This window comes from Eubalaena glacialis, chromosome 6 (assembly GCF_028564815.1).
Source record: "Eubalaena glacialis isolate mEubGla1 chromosome 6, mEubGla1.1.hap2.+ XY, whole genome shotgun sequence".
NCBI classification, from domain to species: domain Eukaryota; kingdom Metazoa; phylum Chordata; class Mammalia; order Artiodactyla; family Balaenidae; genus Eubalaena; species Eubalaena glacialis.
The window spans coordinates 149092035-149100455 of record NC_083721.1 but is presented as its reverse complement, the minus strand read 5'-3'; positions in this window follow the sequence as shown (position 1 = coordinate 149100455).

Below are 8421 nucleotides of genomic sequence, written 5' to 3'. Positions count from 1 at the left end.
ATTATATACAGGATGGATAAACAACAAGGTCCTACTGTATAACACAAGGAACTATATTCAATATCCTATAATAAACCATAATGGAAAAGAATATGAAAAAGAATGCATATATATGTATAGCTGAGTCACTTTGCTGTACAGAAGAAATTAACACAACATTGTAAATCAACTATACTTCAATAAAATAAAAAAAATAACATGTATAATTTGATGCATTTTGACAGAATTATGTATAGACCCTTGAAACCACCACCAGAACTGGGACACAGGACATTTCCACCATCTTCCAAGGTTTCCTCATGCCCCTTCTCCTTAACTCTTCCCTTCCATCCCTGGTCAGCAGGCAACCTCTGATCTCCTTTCCGTCACCATAGGCTACTTGCTTTTTCTAGAGCGTGTTATAGATGGAATTATACAGTATGTACTTTTTTTGTGTTTGCCTTCTTTCACTCAACACAATGATTTTGAGGCTCATCCATGTCGCTGCTCTCCCAGGACTGTGTTGCTTTTTACTGCCGAGTGGTATTCTGTTGCAGGGATAGAACACACTTTCTTTCTCCACTTCCTGTTGGTAGACATTTGTTTCTAGTTTTGAGCAATGATGAATATAGCTCTTTTGAATATTCACGTCTGAGTCTTGGTGTGGACATGTGTTTTCATTTCTCTTTGGTACCTAGATGACTTCTCCTTTTTTGGATGTTTGTGTTGTTTTGTTTTTTCACCAGACTCTTCCTACCTAGAATTAACACCACCATTCTGCAGTTTTGAAAACCTAACTTATGCCCTATTTTGGAAATTCCAGCAAAAGTTATCTACCTCTAACCTTCTGGGATATCATGATAGTTCCTCAAAAACTTTCCATTTACAAGTTCTCTCAATTCTTGGAATATAGTTCCATAAATTAGAGAATTGATTCTCCTTTAGCTAGCAGATTTTGGCATAAATATTACTAAACACTTAATGTGTCAGACTAAGTAGTTTATGTACATTAGATGTACATTATCTAATTTCCCACTCACAACCATCTTATAAGAGAGGTACTATTTTTATTTATTTATTTTTTAACAGATGAAGAAACAGAAGCATAGAGAGATGATGTAACTTGCCTAAATTCTGACAGCTGGGGAGATATGTTTTGAAGCTAGAGTTTCTGTCTTGAGCTGGAGTCCAAACCATGTCACAATATAAGACAGAGAGTGGTGATTATGATAAGAAACTGGGCATACAATGTGATGAGTGTTTATAACACAGAAAGATTACTCTGGGTGAGGACAATGAGAAACTTCCTTGACAGGGAGGTGATGGCTGAAGTGGATTTTGAAAGCTGGGATGAATTTGGTTATGCTGAGGTGGGGATAAAATGATATAAAATTCAGATGTACAGGCAGCATAAACAGCAGCCCAGGGGCAGAAATGGGAACTCCATTGAGCTGCCTCAGTGCAGAGATCTGTGGGTGATGGGAGGCCAGGGGGAAAAGTGGCCTTGAGATTAGGTGCCATGGCGGGCAGACTGCGATCAGACCAACACCAGTCTTCGAATGCCAGGCCAGGGAACTGACCTTGACCGTAATTGTGATGTACATGTACGGCATGCAGTGCTCAGGCTGGGCTTCAAGATTAATGTGGTCACTTGAAATGGATCCAAGGAAGATGACAGTAAAACTAGGAAAGCCAATTGGGAATCTACTGCACTTAAAAATAAAAAGATCACAAGGGTCTGAATCAGAGGGAATGGCAGGGGCGTGGTTTGTATTGAAAGAGCCAACGGAACTCTGCTTAGTACTAGAAGTTAAAATAATTTTTGTGTCATTTACTGTTTTTGGCTAATCTTGCAACCGCTTTTCCAAACTAGCTTTAAGTACTTAATTGCATTGATACCTATTGATATTTTTCTGTTTTTAAAATTTATAAACACAGAGCTCTCAAGTTATGCCATGAGCATATAGAAGGAATTAAAATATAAATAAATTAAAACTATTTAACTCATTAAATAAATGCACTGCTTACAATCCTTACTTGGGTAATATTTGAGTTAGTAACTCTCTCAAGTGATATCTCTTTTTGCTTATATCTAAAAGACCTATAATATTTTACAGTTGCATAAATATTTAATTTTCATAATCTTTGATTTCATAAAGTTTAAGTATAAAATTGAAGAGCTTACAGAACACACACACATATTTTATTTATTTATTTATTTATTTTTGGCCATGTGGCTTGTGAATCTTAGTTCCCTGACCAGGGATTGAACCCTGGCCTCGGCAGTGAAAGCATCAAGTCCTAACCACTGGACTGCCAGGGAATTCACTGTTTTATTTTATTTTCTGAGGTATAGTTTACACACAGATTGTTACTGAGACCAAGCTTGCTCTACTTGCCACACGACAGGCCAATAAATTGGGAGATCAGTTGTTGGGGCAAGGAATAATGACTTTATTTGGAAATCCAGCAGACCAAGAAGATGGCAGAATAGTGTCTCAAAAAGCCATCTTCCCTCAGTCCGAATTCAGGCTCTTTTTATACAGAGGAAGGGGAGGGGGAGGGGCCCACTTCGGTGCCAACCAATGGCTGAGCAGGACTGTTAATGGTTGCTCACTTGGGGGAGGGGCCCACAATGACTCCGACCAATGGCTGAGCAGGACCGCTACCAGTCGCTTGCTAACAGCCAGGTGCATGCCCCACCCCTATTACAAGATCTTAATGTAGAGATCTTAAATACATAGTTTGATGAGTTTGACAAACATATACCTGCACATAACCTCGCCCTGACAAGATATAGAACTTTTCATCACCCAGAAAGTGTGCTTTTTCCAGACAATCCTGCACCACTCCCTACTTCCCCCACTGTTCTGATTTATTGTCACAGATTGGTTTCGACTGTCCTAGAATTTTACATGAATGGAATCATGCAACATGCACTGTTTTGTACATGATGTTCTGTCACCTGTTGTAGAGATTCATCCGTGATGGTTGCACAGATCTGGAGTTGTTTCCTTTTTATTGCTAAGGGGGATTCGGGTATATGAATACGTCACTGTTTGTTTGCCCATCCTCCTGTTGGTTTGGGTTGTTTCCAGTTTGGGGCTGTTATGAATAGAGCTGCTATGAACATTTTTGTGCGGGTTTTTTTGTGGCCATATGGTTCCCTTTCTTAGACAAATGGCTTGGGAGCCATGGCTGGGTCGTATGGTAGGTGTATGTCTAACCTTTTAAGAAATGGCTACACTGCTTTCCAAAGTGTGTGCATTTAAAGAATATATTTTAGGATTGTGTGGTTCTGGACATCTTATTCCTATAAAGCCTACTACGAGACTTGATTAAGAATGTAATATTCACGTTAGACTTACAACGATATTTCCTGTGGCAAGGAGGACTTAGAGATTACAGATGGCTGGCTTAGCCATCAACACCATTTTCTCCATAATTATGCTATAAATTAGGGGTGACCCCTGAGCCTCTTCCAGTAAGAACTTCAGTAACCGGAAGGTGAACACAAAACCCTCCAAGGTGAAGTGGTGCCTCAAGGAAAAACATGCTATCATGTCACATAAGTTCACAATTTTAAGGAGCCTGTAGGCTTGGCAGTGGAATTAAATGCTTAACAATAATTCAAAAATGGCTTAGAGAAACTTAAAAATGTGAATCATTTAGCAGGACTGAAATTTTGCTCCTGACATATATGTGTGACACAGGAGAGCACTTACCTGGGAATTTATTACCAGCTTCTGAGCAAACAAAGCCTGACCTACATTTGACTAAAGTCAGCTGTCTTTGGTTAATCCTATGGGCTTCTTTTTATTAATGTCACAATCGCTAATGTGGTATAACATTGTCATTACCGAATAGCACAGTGGGATTAGCTGCAGCTGTTATTTCTCTTTCAGAACTTACTGAATCATTAAATCTGAGTTTGGGGGACTACAAGTTGTAAAGATTATTCAAATTCTGATTGAGAAATAGGACTACAGGGAAATTGTAGGTACATAAAGTAAAACTTTGAATCAATGTTCCTTGTTTTTTGGTGAAGGTTGAATGATCAAAATTGTTCCTTATGTTCAATTTAAAACCAAATGTCAAGGAAATAGGTGAACAAAAGAAAATAAAAGAACAATAAGAATTACATGCTAAGTCTCTTTTTCTGTGGGGAAACTGATGTGTTGTTACTGGGGAAATATTAGGAAAATCATTTTCCTTCAAAAGATTGCAACATTTTAAGAATCTTAACATTACTTGAAGAAGGAGACACTTTCATTCTAACAAGCCAGAGAAGAACTGATTTCTCTTTAATACCTAAGGAAATTTTGTTGTATTGTTTGTAGGTCTTCCTTGCAAAAATTTCTCTCTTCTTTTAGAATTTTTACTTTGCCTTTGGTCACAATTAGTCCTTTGTAAAGGGTATGAACCTGCAGTTTCCAAACTGAACCAAGTTATGTTGGCGTGGCTCAGAAAATTTTCAGTTTTTGAAGCGGAAGTACAGTGATACTGAATTTTTGTTGGATACCACATAAACTACTAGCCCAAGATACTTCACAGTTTCTTCAATGGGATTGTACTACATTCCCCTCCGGGGTGTCAAGTATTTGCGAAACTGGGTTTTCACAGTTGCTGTGATAAATAGCAATCACCACGTGAAACGCAGAGTGGAATGAAGGCTGAGGGTGGCTGTGTCCAATCTGATTCCAAGGTTTAAGAAGTTGTGTGGTGCCCAGGATGCACACATCCTGATTAATAAGTGCTTGTGGTTATTTAAGGATGAAAAAAAAAGCAGATTTTCTTTCAGTTTATGTGTATTATTTTTTCAAATGGCTATTAAGTTGTTAGGACAAAAAAAAAAAAATTACCAATTTGTATGGACCTAACAAATTAGTAAATAAAACAGTTGGTCATTTCTTTTGGGTTAGGGATGTTGTGAAAAAATTACAAAGTCACTTAAGGATCCCTTGAAGGGGAGAAATTTGGGGAACTCCTGGTATAATCTGATGATCGTATAAGATCATTTCTGACCTGTTATGTTAATTCAATTACTGTGCTTTTTTTTTTATTTTAACATCTTTATTGGAGTATAATTGCTTTACAATGGTGTGTTAGTTTCTGCTTTATAACAAAGTGAATCAGTTATACATATACATATGTTCCCATATCTCTTCCCTCTTGCATCTCCCTCCCTCCCACCCTCCCTATCCCACTCCTCTAGGTGGTCACAAAGCACAGAGCTGATCTCCCTGTGCTATGCGGTTGCTTCCCACTAGCTATCTATTTTACGTTTGGTAGTGTATATATGTCCATGCCACTCTCTCACTTTGTCACATCTTACCCTTCCCCCTCCCCATATCCTCAAGTCCATTCTCTAGTAGGTCTGTGTCTTTATTCCTGTCTTGTCACTAGGTTCTTTATGACCTTTTTTTTCCCCCCTTAGATTCCATATATATGTGTTAGCATACTGTATTTCTTTTTCTCTTTCTGACTTACTTCACTCTGTATGACAGACTCTAACTCCATCCACCTCACTACAAATAACTCAATTTCGTTTCTTTTTATGGCTGAGTAATATTCCATTGTATATATGTGCCACATCTTCTTTATCCATTCATCTGATGATGGACACTTAGGTTGCTTCCATGTCCTGGCTATTGTAAATAGAGTTGCAATGAACATTGTGGTACATGACTCTTTTTGAATTACAGTTTTCTCAGGGTATATGCCCAGTAGTGGGATTGCTGGGTTGTATGGTAGTTCTATTTTTAGTTTTTTAAGGAACCTCCATACTGTTCTCCATAGTGGCTGTATCAATTTACATTCCCACCAACAGTGCAAGAGGGTTCCCTTTTCTCCACACCCTCTCCAGCATTTATTGTTTCTAGATTTTTTGATGATGGCCATTTTGACCGGTGTGAGATGATAATGACTCTACTACTCAAAGCAATCTACAGATTCAATGCAATCCCTATCAAACTACCACTGGCATTTTTCACAGAACAAGAACAAAAAATTTCACAATTTGTATGGAAACACAAACGACCCCGAATAGCCAAAGCAATCTTGAGAAAGAAAAATGGAGCTGGAGGAATCAGGCTCCCTGACTTCAGACTATACTACAAAGCTACAGTAATCAAGACAGTATGGTACTGGCACAAAAACAGAAATATCGATCAATGGAACAGGATAGAAAGCCCAGAGATAAACCCACACACATATGGTCACCTTATCTTTGATAAAGGAGGCAAGCATATACAGTGGAGAAAAGACAGCCTCTTCAATAAGTGGTGCTGGGAAAACTGGACAGGTACATGTAAAAGTATGAAATTAGAACACTCCCTAACACCATATGCAAAAATAAACTCAAAATGGATTAAAGACCTAAATGTAAGGCCAGACACTATCAAACTCTTAGAGGAAAACATAGGCAGAACACTCTATGACATAAATCACAGCAAGATACTTTTTGACCCAGCTCCTAGAGAAATGGAAATAAAAACAAAAATAAACAAATGGGACCTAATGAAACTTAAAAGCTTTTGCCAGCAAAGGAAACCATAAACAAGACCAAAAGACAACCCTCAGAATGGGAGAAAATATTTGCAAATGAAGCAACTGACAAAGGATTAATCTCCAAAATTTACAAGCAGCTCATGCAGCTCAATAACAAAAAAACAAACAACCCAATCCAAAAATGGGCAGAAGACCTAAATAGACATTTCTCCAAAGAAGATATACAGATTGACAACAAACACATGAAAGAATGCTCAACATCATTAATCATTAGAAAAATGCAAATCAAAATTACTGTGTTTTGAAAGTTATTTTAAAATGTTGGGAGCAACAGAGTTCAGAGATTGGCATTTCCTTCTTTTCTTTAAATTGAAGTATAGTTGATTTACAATGTTGTGTTAATTGCTGCTGTACAGGGAAGTGATTCAGTTATACATATATATACACATTCTTTTCCATTATTGTTTATCAAAGGATATTGAGTATAGTTCCCTGTGCTATACAGTAGGACCTTGTTGTTTATCCATCCCATATATAATAGTTTGCATCTGCTAATCTCAAACTCCCAGTCCATCCCTCCCTGTCCCCACCCCCCCGCCCCTTGGCAACCACCAGTCTATTCAGAGCTCGGCATTTCTGAAGCTCATTTCTTCTAGATGATATTTTGGAACTCAGGCCTTCTGCAATGACGTCATTGACTCCAAGCAAAACTTTTAAGTTGAAAAGCTTGTCTTTGGCGTCATACCCCATGGGCACAGACATCCCTGGATACCTGGAATGCTTGCACCCCACCACTCCACTCAGAAAGTGGTCTGTGGAGCAGCTCATCCGAAAGGCAGACTCCCAGGTCCCACCCAGAACTGCTGAATCAGAGCCTGCGTTATCACAAGGCCTCTAGGTGACTCACATGCACATTAAAAGCGAGAACCACTCCCGTCACATCCCACCTCAGCCGCCCTAGACGAAATCCCCCATTCCCTTTGAGTGCATCTTTAAAATCTAGTTTTTGGTGCCCTATTTGATTTGGGTCTTACTATCCACTACTTAAACCAAAACTTCCTAATGAATTAATGCCTGAGGATAGTTGAAATGTGCTATCATTTTCCAGATAACCTAGGAATTTGGGGAGAAGATTCATATAAACATTTATCTAACCCAGCATTTTCAAAATATCTGTTTTGGACTGAATGTTTGTCTTCCCCCACCCAAATTCATTAGTTGAAGCCCTAACCACGAAATGCGATGGTATTTGGAGGTGGGGCCTTTGGAGGTCAGGAGGGTGGGGCCCTAGTGATGTGATTAGTGCACTTGTAAAAAGAGACAGCAGGGAGCTTGCTCTCTCTCCTGCCATGAGAACAAAGAAGAAGTTATGTGAGCACACGGCCAGATGGCAGCTGCCTTTAATCTAAGAGAAGGAGCCTCAGAATGAAACCTACCTTGCTGGCACCTTGGTCTCGGACTTCCCAGCCTCCAGAACTGTGAGAAATGAAATCTGTTGTTCAAGCCACTCAGTCTATGGCATTTTGTTATGGAGTCTGAGCTGAGACACGGACCATAATGAGCACCTGGTACAGTTGGGAAGCCCTGCATGTCCTAATTCAGTAGTTCTGGGGTCCAGAAATTTGTTTATATATAGTCTACACAGTGAGTATTAGGATCAGATACTTCATAAACCCACTACTTCCCAGACTTACTTGACTGTAAGAATCACCTGAGGACTTGTAAGCTCTCAGACAAGAACCTATAAAATGGTATTTTTAACAAGTGTGCTGGATGATTTTGATAATTAGGTAATTTGGAAAAATCTTTTAACCCAAGGATTAAAAGTGATGGAGTTTTGGGCACTTGCTGTGGACACGTAGGAATATATTAGTGGGCTTCTCCATTCAGTGATCCTCCTACTGACGTGGCCCCAGGAAAAACCAAAGTTGG